Source organism: Hemiscyllium ocellatum, chromosome 5 (genome assembly GCF_020745735.1).
Source record: "Hemiscyllium ocellatum isolate sHemOce1 chromosome 5, sHemOce1.pat.X.cur, whole genome shotgun sequence".
NCBI classification, from domain to species: Eukaryota; Metazoa; Chordata; class Chondrichthyes; order Orectolobiformes; family Hemiscylliidae; genus Hemiscyllium; species Hemiscyllium ocellatum.
Genome location: NC_083405.1, coordinates 103,282,397 through 103,295,718, shown reverse-complemented (window position 1 = coordinate 103,295,718; position 13,322 = coordinate 103,282,397). Strand labels below are relative to the sequence as shown.

At 43.4% G+C, this 13,322-nt stretch overlaps 1 protein-coding gene across 7 annotated transcripts in view; it reads right to left on the bottom strand.

Moving 5' to 3' along the window:
• The window catches only part of LOC132815808 (zinc finger E-box-binding homeobox 1-like), a 193,334-nt gene that overhangs the window by 32,232 nt on the left and 147,780 nt on the right, over positions 1-13,322 (bottom strand). The window lies entirely within an intron of this gene.

The following is a 13,322-nucleotide window of genomic DNA, read 5'->3' as shown; positions in this document are numbered from 1 at the left end:
CTCTTGATAGTCAACAACATTACCAGTGTCTAGATATCACCACCAACATTCTAGCAAAGATGTATCCTTGACAAGAAACTGAACTGGACCTATTAAAGTAGGTTAGATTTATCACATTCCTTGCCCCTCATCTCCATTACAATGTCAGTCACAAGCCATCCAAAAAAAAGTCAGCTGCCCCATAGCCATTTTATGCTCCTTAATGCCACATTCAAATATTACTTTGATGGCAGAGGCAATCCCGCTTGCCTTACAGGTTCAGCACTTCTACTCACGTTTTCATCAAGGCTGTAATGAGGTCAGGAGCTGAGTGATCTTGTGGAACCCAAACTGAGTGTCACTGAGAGATGTTAAGGGGTTAATTTACTCTGCTGCCCTTCAAGAAATTGGATGTCCTGGGGTAGGATGGTCTGTTTCTCTAGGTGGAAGTGAGTACTGCAGATGCTGGAGATTACAGTCTACAGTATGGTGCTGGAAAAGCACAGCAGGTCAGGCAGCACCCATGGAGCAGGAAAATCGATGTTTTAGGTAAAGGCCCTTCATTCCTTGGGCAAGAGCCCTTGCTATTAAGGAATGATCTACATCACATTGTTTCCGGAAATAATAAAATCACTACATGGTGTCTTGAGTGGCATGTGACTATGGGGGAGTGGCTGGGGGTTGACTTGTGGGCATTACTGACTGTAATGTGAAATCTTGTAGAAAGGAAGAACTAGTCCCTTTGTTCAGGGATATCTCTTGACACAGCTTCCCAAACATTGCAAAGAGTATTAAGGCTTCCTCCAAAGCTTGTACTTACTTTATTAAATTTTGGCTGTTCACAGAAGTTGGCGTATTGCTGTTGGACCAAATGTGTAAGAATCTCAAGAAAGAGAACCTAACAATCGAACTCGTTATTGCAGACTAAGTGCTATTTGAGAACAGTGTCAATGGCCATTCCCATCACTTTCATGATGAGCAAGAGTGAAAGATAAGCTAGTAATTGGCTAGGTTTGATCTGTCCTGCTTTTGTGGATAGTAGAGACTTGGCTAGTTTTCTACCTTGCCAATGATAATGTTGTAGCAGCACTAGAACAGTTTGGGTAGAAATGACCAGAAGTCTTCTTTACTGTTGATAGAATACTGTCAAGGCCCAGTGTTTATCCAGAGTCTTCAACCATTTCTCAATATCACATGGAGTGAATCGGTTGGGTTAAAGGCTGGTTTCTGTTGTGCTGGGATCTCAACGTGAGGCCAAGATGAACCATCCACAGGACATTCCTGGCTAAAGATGGTTGTAAATGCTTCATGGATGTGCAGGGCTCCTACATCTGGAGAATGGAGTTATTTTGTGGAGACTCTATTCCTATCAGTTGTTTAATGTTCCACCAACACTTAACTGGATGTGAAGACTATAGAACGTAAATCTGGTCCACCATGGCTTGATTACCATCAGACAGGGGATTATTGAATGGAGAATGTTGGGAAGAGGCCAGAAAATACACTGGGTATACCTAAAAAGTGAGATGCAATCCTGGTGAAGCTACAACGCAGGGTTAGCCGAATGTTGTAGGCAAAACAAAATGAACTGTCAACCAATTGGTCAAATAAAGGATAAAGACAAAACATTACTAACACTTCAGCATGAAGGGCTGAGAAGATAGTTCGGCTTGCTTAATCTTGAAGTGCCAACTATCAAAGATGCTAATTTTAGTTTGATTCACTCCCAGGTGATATTAAAAAAAACTATTGAAGACACCGGATACAATAAAGATTATGGGACCCGACAACACCTGGATGCAGTGCTAAAAGCCTGTTCTTCAGAGCTGGCTTGGTTTCTAGCCAAGCTTTGAAGTACAACTACAATACTTGCATCTATGCAAAAAGTAGAAGACTGTCTGGGTATGTCCTGTTCACTAAAACCATAAAGATCCATTCTTGCCAATTATCATTCCATTAGCCTTCTTTTAAGTCATTAAAATGATGGAAAATGGTGTCAGAAGTATTATCAAGTAGCACTTACTAACAATCTGCTCAATGGTGTGGAGTTTGGATTCCACTCAGACCACACCATGTCCTTGATGTACACTTGGACAAGAACTGAACTTCAATGCGAAGCTGAAAGTCACTGTCTGGACAGCAAAGCACTGTTTGACAGAGTGTCACATTATATAACAAGTAAAATCACAAGTCAATAAACATCAGTAATAAAATTCTTTACTAGCGAGCACAAAGGAAGGTGCTGGTAGGAGCCAATCATTTGTTACAGATGTTCTTTAGTTGTTTTATTAATAACTTTACTACCATAATAAAGCCCAAAATAAATAGTGAGAATGTTGTCTGACAGTTGTGTTCCATACAGTTTGCAAATCTTCAGATACTGAATTGCCCTGTCCATATCCATAAAGGCCTGATAATACTCAGGCTTAAGCTGTAACTGGCAAGTCACATTCACGTAACATGCGCAAGGAAGGCAATGACCACCTCCGAAAAGAATGACACTGTCTGCTCACAATATTATTCAGCATGACCACAATAATCCCTCACTATCAGCATCCTAAGGGACACAATGGATTAGAATTTGAACTGCATCAACCATATAAATACTGTGACTAGAGGAGTAGGGCAGAGGGTGGAAATTCTAGAGTGAGTAACAATCTCCTGTCTCCCTGTCTGCCACCAGTCAGGTATATGACGAATGCAGCTCCACAAAACACACGAGGCTCAACAAAGTATGGGACAATACCAACTTAACTGGCATCTTATCCACTATGGTTAGAGACAAAAAAAAACTGCAGATGCTGGAATCCAAACAACAGACAGGAGGCTGGAAAACACAGTGAAATAGGCAGCTTCAGGAGGTAGAGAAGTTGACATTTTGGGTATAACCCTTCTTCAGAATGGAGGGTGATTGTAGGGGGAGCTGCAGATAAAGGAGGTGTTGGGGGCAGAGTGGCGAAGAGGGGGTAGGTGAAGATAGGTAGAGGGTACAACTTGGGTTATCAGTCGGAGCCTCATCCATGGTCAGAAGGAACCACACCACAAATTGGAGCAACACCACCTCATCTTCCGCCTAAGCGGCCTACAGCACGGAGGACTCAACATTTGAGTTCTCCAACTTCAAATAACCTTCTTTCCTATCCCCAAACTCCCTTCCCAGGCCCTCCGCAACCTTTCCACTGCTCCCTGCCACCAACCAGATTCATTCCTTCCATTGACCAACCAGGTCATACCCTCTACCTGTCTTTTCCTATCCCCAGTTTAACACCTTGTCCCTACCACCCCCTTTATCTATAGCTTCCCTTACATACGCTCCCAGTCCCAAAGAAGGATTACACTGGAAATGTCCTAATGCTGCCTGGCTTGCTGTGTTCTTCCAGCCTTCTGTCTGTCCATCTCATCCACTACCACCATACAATAATCAGGGACCAATGTGGCACAGTGCTAGTGTCCTTAACTCTGATCCAGAAGGCACAGACTGAAGAGGTGCCACCTCTGGAGCACCTCATGTCTAAAAAGATTGATTATAAAAATCTACAAAGCAGCAGTGTGTACCGTCCACACTGCACTGCAGCAACTTACCAACACTTCAACAGCACAAACCAACCTGAACCTCTACAGCCAAGGAGGACAAGGGCAGACGTTAACAAACACCATCAAATTTCCCTCTGAATAAGTCCTATTCATTGGATACTCAGGAGTTCAAATTCCTGGAATTTCTAACCTACTGAATACTACTAGTGAAACACCTGAACCACATGACAACTGCAGTTCAAGAACATATCACAATTAACTGCTCAAGTGCAGTTAGAGATGGGCAATAAATGCCAAACCTTCCAGCAACATTCAAATCTCAAGGAAGATTTTAAGAACAGGTGCTGGAAAATATTGTTTCTATGTTTTAACCTGAACTACTCTACAAGTGCTAGATGGATCCAGGCAAGGCTGATAGGGATCTTGCATGATATTAGATCCTGACTTGGAAAGAAAAATTCAACTCATTGGGCATTAATTGTGTTATTTATTTTACTCAAGCCAATCATGTGAAATGGTGGGAGGAAAAAAAAAGATGCCAAAAAGGGGCTGAAAAGCAAAAAACAAAAAAATTCTTGATAACAAACACTCCTTATGGAGACCAGGAGGTACAATGATGATTGCACATATGGACTGCAGTGATTCAAGAAGGCAGTTCATCAGCACCTTCTCAAGGACCATGAGGGACAGACAATACATGCTGACTGAACCATAAACATCTGAAAATGTGTTGCTGGTCAAAGCACAGAAGGCCAGGCAGCATCTCAGGAATAGAGAATTCGACGTTTCGAGCATAAGCCCTTCATCAGGAATGGCCATTCCTGATGAAGGGCTTATGCTCGAAACGTTGAATTCTCTATTCCTGAGATGCTGCCTGGCCTGCTGTGCTTTGACCAGCAACACATTTTCAGCTGTGATCTCCAGCATCTGCAGACCTCATTTTTTACTCGAACCATAAACATCTCTACCCTATGGATGAATTTTTTAAAAGTCTGTGGGGAAAGGTTGTTCTGACATGTAAGCTATTCAAGAGATGCACTGGCATTCCAGGCTGGGAGTATTTCAATACCTCTTGCAAAGTTTTCAAGCATTTCAAGGCAACTCAACAGTCTGTGCACTCTGAAATACTGCAGGGACAAAGGAGGGCGAAAGGAATCTTCTCAGGACCTGTCTTGACCTATTGTTCTCATGAAACTGATGTATGCACTTAGAGTTTCAGAACTGCATGACAATAGTGCCATGATGTAGGTGCACATTCTCACTGACACTTTTTCCCTCATGGTGTTGAGGGAGTTTGGTATAGCTGCTTTAACATTGATTTAAAGACATGGGCATGTCCTTTTATACCGAAGCAGGCACTGCCTGCCAGATGAGCATATTAAATACAAAAACAAATCAAGTCTGAACCCAACTCATTCACCCTAGAAGCTATATAGTCCTGCCTGGCAGACAAGCAAGAGGCTGGAAAAACAGGGCAAGCCAGGCAGCATCACGAGGTAGAAAAGTCAACGTCTCAGGTCCTGAAGAAGGGTTACACCCGAAAAGCTGACTTCTCCACATCTTGATGCTGCCTCGCTTGCCGTGTTCTTCCAGCCTTCTGCTGGCCTACCTTGGATTGCAGCATCTGCAATCTTTTTGCCACTAATAAAGTTCTCCCTGGCCTGTCTAATATATTGCTCCATCCTCCTCTCATGGGAGGATCTCACCTTTATCGTCAAAGAACTGCTCTCATTTTCCCGTTTTGTCCTTATTCACGACATCCCCCCACTTTGTTTGGCACAAGCAGTGATGGGTGCCGCATACCACAATGAAGCAGGACACCCCACGGGGACTATCGTCAAATGCACCAGGTCTGCCCAGGCATTAAAACTTCATCGACAAGATATCTAGGTTTGTTTCACTATGGCCCTGGTGAAAGAATGAGCAGCACTGCACCTTTGTACTCCATCTGTGGATTTCTGAAATGTGTCACAGGCCAGGCTTGGAAGGAGTACCCTGGTCTTCCAGCAGCTATCCTGCCCAAGGGCTTTCAAAAGGCAGACACCAGAGAGTGCTAAATATGAGATTTGTATCTCTGAAAGGGGGTCAGTTAGCTCAGCTGGCTTGATGACTAGTTTGCAATGAAATGTAACACCAACATTGCAGATCATTTACCACATGGGCTGAGATTACCATGAAGGTCCCTCCTCCTTCTCAAACTGAGGCAAAGTGACCCTCAAATTCAACCATCATCAGTCGTCTCTTACAGCACAGCCCTAAGATCCTCTAGGACAATGGTGACTTTACCTTTACCATGGTATCTCCCAGGACATTTGGTGCAGACCTCCAAAATTTGACTTTGACAATCACAAATTATTTTAACATTAAGGGAGTGGAATCCCTTCCTATTCACAAAACTACTAGTTGATGACTGAGCACTTTCAAAGCAACAAAAATGCAATTTTAACACCTAAGAAACCCATTGATGGAGAATCCTAGTGCCCTAGCTATTTGACTCTCTATTCAGTTAACCTTAAATGATGAGATCGGTTCTTCAGTATGACATCAGTAACATCCTGAACTCATAAATGGAAGAAATGGGGGATGCCACAAAGGTCCCCAGTTTCTCCCTAAAATGAGCTGCAAGTATATTGCATCCAAAGCTTTCACTACGACATTGAATTGGAGCATTCTTTTTAACACACAGAGGCTGGCTGTCCTCCAAGGAAGTGGAGAAGATCTTGTGCACTAAAAAACAAAGATCCACAACAACACAAATAATCCTACACAGGCGCATGAGATGGTTGGCTGTCTGTCAGTGTAAAACAATCTGCCAAAAACATGAGTGTCCTGGATGGGCCTCAACTCCAAAGCAGATGCTGTGAAACCACAGAGTGGCAGCTGAGTTGGGTCAAGATGGAGCATGAATATTGCTGTGAGGCTGGTGCTTTGATGCTGGTAAAATTGTGCAAGGTCAGCATGGTTTCATCAAGGGGAGGTCATGCCTGACAAATATGCTAGAATTATTTGAGGAAGCAACCAGCAGGTTAGACCAAGGACAGCCAATGGATGTTATCTACCGGGATTTCAACAAGGCCTTTGACAAGGTGCCACACAGGAGGCTGAGTAAGACAAGAAAAAAAACTAGGAGAAAGTGAGGACTGCAGGTGCTGGAGATCAGAGCTTAAAAGTGTGTTGCTGGAAAAGTGTAGCAGGTCAGGCAATATCAAAGGAACAGGAGAAATCGACATTTCGGGCATAAGCCTGAAGAAGGGCTTCTGCCCGAAATGTCGATTTTCCTGTTCCTTTGATATTGCCTGACCTGCTACACTTTTCCAGCAACACATTTTTAAGCTGAGTAAGACAAGAGCCTATGGTGTTAGAGGTAAGATGCTAGCATGGAAAGAAGCTTGGCTGTCTGGCAGAAAGCAGAGAATGGGGATGAAAGGGTCTTTCTCAGGTTGGCAGTCTGACAAGTGGTGTTCTACAAGATTCTGTTGGGACCACAATTTCTCACTGTATACACTAACATTCTGGCTAAATTGCAGACCATACAAAAATAATTTGAAGGACAGGTTGCATTGAGGCAGCAGGGGTGGCTGCAGAAGGATTTTGACAGGTTATGAAAGTGGGCAAAGTAGTGGCAGCTAAATTAAACATGGGAACATGTGAGGTCATGTGAGGAAGAACAGAGGCATGGACTACTTTATAAATGGGGACAAAATTCAGAAACCTGAAGTGCAAAGATACTAGGGAGTCCAGTCCAGGATTCTCTCAAGGTAAACTTGCAGGTTCAGTCAGGGGTTAGGAAGACAAATACAATGATGGCATTTATTTAGACAAGATTTGAAAATAAAAGCATGGATGTATTTATGAGGCTCTGGTCAGGCTACATTTGGAGTATTGTGCACAGTTTTGGGCCCCATATCTCAGGAAGAATGAACTCCTCCTGGAGCGTGTTCAGAGGTGGTTCACAAGAACACTCAAGAATGAAAAACTTAACGTGAGAGGGTCAAGTAAATTCCTAACAGGAAATCCATTACTTCCAAATCATTTATTGGAATTTTTTAACTCTGCAATAAAATCTTTCACATAATTTCATTTTCCACTAACTGTCAGAAGGCCCCATTATTTGGTTTGTAGCAGCTTTGGAAATGCATGCAGATTTATAGCTAAGCTCGAGCCATGCCCAATGATTATATCAGTGTTTCTTGATGGTACGAAAGTGGCAATCTAAATTACTGGATACAATCAAGTCTTAATGACATCTTCATTAAGACACCCTCACTGACATGAGGACTGCAATTGCACTGTCAATTGAGCTGAACAGCTCAAAAACATCTTGGAACATGTTTCAGGGTACATTCAACATGTGATAGTTGTGTTCCATTTTGCTTTTTCAATACTACTCCAAGATGGACTGTTTTTGGTAGGAAACTCCAACTCTCAGCATCTGTGTGCATATACCATAGCTCAGTGATCAATGCTGCATACACGAACCACTAACAAATCCCCAGACTGGAGTCAAGTTCACCTTTTCCAAGTGGGCAATCTATCTCTCTGTCTGACACCCCCACCAACAGCCACCACTGATTGTAAACATGATTAATAAATAATTGGGGGGGGGGGAAATGGGGGTGCAGCGCAGTGGGGGAAGGAAGGAGAGGGCGAGGGTGGCAAGGAAGGAAGGAGGGGAGAGGGCGAGGGTGGCAAGGAAGGAGAGAGTGAGGGAGGAGGAAAGCACGAAAGAGAGACAGTGAGCAAGAGAGCTATAAACGGAGAGCATGTTGTCATGGGCCTGGTGTCAAGGAGTGCTTAAAGCCCAAACAGTACATCACTGAAGTGTTTCCCTCCTCATTCTTGAACAAAAATAGAAGTGCGGGGGAAACAGATGTGCTTTTACATAATTTGAAATAAGTGTAAAAAGTAAGGCTCTGGCTTGAGGGGCTTTGGAGAGCAGTGGCTCAGCAAGAAGGTAAGCTCAGTTAAGGACCTTTTAATTTTCCTTTCTAGTTTTACAGCAGTTAGGGCAGTCACATGTTCCTCCTGTAGCATGTGGGAGCTAAGGGAGACTTTCATTATCCCTGATGATTACACCTGTGGAAGTGCACCCAGCTGCAGCTCCTGGGAGCCCATGTTTGGGAGCTGGAGCTGGAGGCACTCAGGATCATCAGAGATGCTGAGCGCTTCATAAGTAAGAGTTTTAGTGAGATAGTCACACCTAAGGTGCAGGCAGAGCGTAGCTGGGTGACCACCAGGAAAAGGCAAAGGGAGTCGGCAGAAAGTCCCCAATGGCCATTCCCCTCAAAAACAAGTACACTGTTTTGGATATTGTTGGGGGTCATGACCATTCAGGGGTACAGAGCAGTAGCCAGGTTGGTGGCACTACGACTGGCTGGGGCACAACAGGAAAAAGTAATGATAAACAGGACCTTAGTGATCAGAGATTCCATAGTTAGGGGAACAGATAGGAGATTCTGTGGCAGCAAACGGGAATTTAGGATGGTGTGTTGCCTCCCTGATGCCTGTGTCCAGGATGTCTCAGAGTGGCTGCAGAACATTCTCAAAGGGGAGGGTGAGCAACCAGAAGTCATTGTGCATGTGGGCAAATGACATAAGTAGAAATAGGGATGAGGTCCTGCAGAGTGATTATGGAGAGCTAGAAAAAGAAGTCATTGGTGATAATCTCCATATTACTTCTAGTGCCACTTGCACAAGAAGAGGTGGTTATGGCAGATGAATGAGTGGCTGAAGAATTGGTGTGGGGGGAGGGATTCAGATTTTCAGATCACTGGGATCATTTCTGGGGCAGAGGTGACCTGTTCAAGAGGTACGGGTTGCACCTGAACTGGAGGGGGACCAATATCTTGACACCAAGTACTACAAGGGAGGGTTTAAACTAGATTGGCAGGGCGTTGGGATCTTCAACAGCAGGGAGACAAATGCAAGGCTCAAGGGAGATACAGAAATCAGAAATGGGGGCTGGAACATGACAGGGAGCAAGAAATGCCCAATGGATTAAATTACATCTATTTTAATGCAAGAGGGCTAATGAACGCAGGATAGGTATGGGAGACTGGGATATTATAGCCATTACAGTAACATGGCTAAGGGAGGGACAGTACTGGCTGCTTAACGTGCCACGGTATGGGTGTTTTAGGCTGGAGAGAGGTGGTGGAAGGAGGAGTTGCATTTTTGAGTAAAATAGAGTGTCACAGCAGTAATCAAACTTGAAATAACTGAAGGATTATCCAGTGAGGCTTTGTGGGTGGAGTTAAGAAATAAGAGGAACATGGTGACATTAGAGGCCTATAATACAACCCCAATAAAGAGTCAACAGGAATTAGAGGAACAAATATGCAAGGAGAATGGGGAGACTTGTAGGAGCAAGAGAGTTGTAATAGTTGGGGATTTTAATTTTCCTAAAATAGACTGGGACTACCAGAGTATTAAGGGCTAAGATGAGGTGGAATTTGTTAAACGCGCTCAGGAAAGTTTCATCAAGCAGTATATAGAGGGTCCAACTCAGGAAGGGGCAAAACTCAACCTACTCTTGGGAAATAGGGCAGGGCAGGTGACGGAGGAGATAGTGGAGGAGCACTTTGGAATCAATGACTGTAATTCTATTAATTTAAAAATAATTATGGAGAGGGACAAAACTGGTTCAGGTTCTAAATTGGAGCAAGGAGAATGTTGACAGGAGCTTGCAGGAGTTGATTGGAAGAGTGTATTTGCAGGCACAGGGACCTCTGGCAAGTGGGAGGCCTTTAAAAGTAAGGTAGCGAGAGTTCAAGATGTACATGTTCCTGTAAGGGTGAAGGGCAAAAGTTGGCAGGAATAGGGAACCCTGGATTGCAAGCCACATTGAGGCTTTGACCAGAAAAAAGGTGGCATGGCTCAGGTACAGGCAGCTGGGATCAAGGGAATCTCTGGAGGTATACTGGGAATACAGGAATTTACTGAAGGAAATCAGGAGAGCGAAAAGAAGGCACAAGATAGCCTTGGCTGAGAAGATTAGGATGAATTCAAAGAGGTACTTTAAATATATTAAAGGAAAAAGAATAACGCGAGAGAGAATAGAGCCCCTCAAGGACCAAAGTAGACATGTATATTAGAATCACAGGAGATGGGTGAAATTCTCAATGAATACTTCTCCTCCGTATTTACCATGGAGAAAGACAAGATACTTGGGAATTTGGGGAGGTTAGTGGTGATATCTTGGGGACAGTCCATATCACAATAGAGATGGTGTTTGATATATTAGAATTATGAAGATGGATTAATCTCCTGATCCTGAACAGATATGTCCAATAACACTACAAGAGGCTAGAGAAGAAACAACAGGGGCCCTGGCTGACATTTTTGCATCATCGTTAGTCACCGGGGGGGGGGGGGTCCTGGAAAATTGAAGGGTAGCGAATATTGAGCCATTATTCAAGAAGGGCTGCAAAGAAAAGCCTGGGAACTATAGATCAGTCAGCTTAACATCCAGGGTGGGTGAGTTATTTGAAAAGATTCTGAGGGATAAGATCTACATATATGTTGAAAGACAGGGTTTGATTAGAAGTAGTCAGCGTGGCTTTGCGTGTGAGAGATCATGCCTCACAAATTTCTCAGGAGTTCTTTGATGAATAGACCAGGAAGATTGACGAGGTAGTGCAGTAGACATGGTCTATATGGATTTTAGTAAGGCCTTTGATAAGGTCCCACATAGTAGGCTCCTCTGGAAGGTTAGATCGCATGGAATCTAGGGCAAGCTGGAAAATCGGATACACAATTGGCTTGATGGCAGGAAGAAGAGGGTAATAGTGGAAGGATGCTTGTCGGACTGGAGGCCTGTGACTAGTGGAGTGCCTCATGGGTCTGTGCTGGGTTCATTACTGTTTGTTATCTACATCAAATGATTTGGACAAGAATATACAACGCATGATTACTAAGTTTGCTGAAGACACTAAAAAATAGGCGGAAGAGTGGACAATGAAGGAGGTTATCAGAAATTGCAGCAGGACCTTGATCAGCTGGGGAACTAGACCAAGAAATGGCAGATGGAGTTTAATATAGCTAAGTGTGAAGCCTTGCATTTTGGTAAATCAAATCAAGATAGGAATTTAATGGTGAATGGTAGGGCCTTAAAGATTGTATTGGAACACAGGGATCTAGGAGTTCAGGTTCACAGTTCTCTGAAAACGGAATTACAGGTGGACAGGGCAGTGAAGGCAGCTTCTGGCACACTGGCCTTAGTCAGGGCATCAAGTATACAAGTTGGGAAGTTATGTTACAGTTGTACAGGACATTAGTGAGGCTGCACTTGGAGTATTGTGTTCAGTTTTGGTCACCTTGTTCTAGGAATGATATTATGAAACTGCAAAGAGTGCAGAAGAAATTTACAAGGATGCTGCCTGGACTCAATGGTCTCAGCTATAAGAGGAGGTTGGACAAGCTAGGATGTTTTTTTCTTTAGAGCGTGGGAGACTGAGGGAGGACCTTGTAGAGGTGTATACGGTTATGAGGGGTATGGACAGAGTGAATGTACTTGGTCTTTTTCGAAGGGTTGGAGAATCAAGGACTAGAGGGCATCAGTTTAAGGTTAAAGGAGAAAGAATCAAAGGGAACCTTCTTTGGTTACACAGAGGGTGGTATGCGTATGGAATGAGCTGCCAGTGGAAGTGGTGGTTGAGGCTGGTACATTAGCAACATTTAAAAGGCATTTGGGTAAATACATGGATAGGAAAGGTTTAGAAGGATATGGGCCAAATGCAGGGAAATGGGGTTAGCGTGGATGGACATTTTGGTTGGCATGGACCAGTTTGGGCCAAAGGGCTGTGGTCACCTTGTTCTAGGAAGGATATTATGAAACTGTAAAGAGTGAAGAAGAAATTTACAAGGATGTTGCCTGGACTCAATGGTCTCAGCTATAGGAAGAGGTTGGACAAGCTAGGACGTTTTTTCTTTAGAGCGTGCTGTAGGACTCGATGAGAGCTAGAAAGCGAGTGAGAAAACAAATGAATTTTAACAAAAGCAGCCATGTAAATACTGTGGCCACAAGAGCAGGTTAAGGCTTGGAAATCAGTGAATAACTTGAATTCCAATTTGATGACGGCAGCCCAGCAACACTCAAGCTGATATTATCAAAGGACAATGATGTCTGCTTTAAGGATAACTGTGGCACCAAACTTCAACATTCACTCTGTCCACTACCAACACACATTGTTTAGTGTAATGCTGCCAATGATGCACTGCTGCAACTCAGCAAAGAATCTGTTGACAGCCAACCCACAATCTCTACCACCCAGAAGGGCAAGGTCAGCAGACACACTGGAATACCACCACCTTCAAAGGTCCATTTCAAACCAGATACACTTCACAAAGAAATTTGCCATCCTTATTTGGATTGGTCTACATGTCTTCATACTTAGAGCAATAGGACCAATTCTTAACCACCCTTTGAAATGGCAAAGCAAACCAATCAGTTCAATGACATTTAGGTATGGGCAACACACGCTACACTTGTCACCAATGTTCTCATCTCACAAAAAAAATAAACAAAAGCCATTCTACAGATGCATCGGTCAGTCAACATTCCACACTACAAAGGACAGAGATAACCAAATACAGCAGGGTGAGTTAGACAGGGCAGAAGAGAATAGAATAAATTCAAAGTGTTATGAGCTTTTTAAAAATAAATTTTAAAACAAACATTGTGCTGGAAATGCTCAATAGATCAGGCACCATCATGGAGCAAAGAAAATCAGCAACATACAAAGGCCAGAACTGGAAAACTCACAAATGAGTTATTCAGGAAGTTAAACACAATACAGGAGAATTTTAAA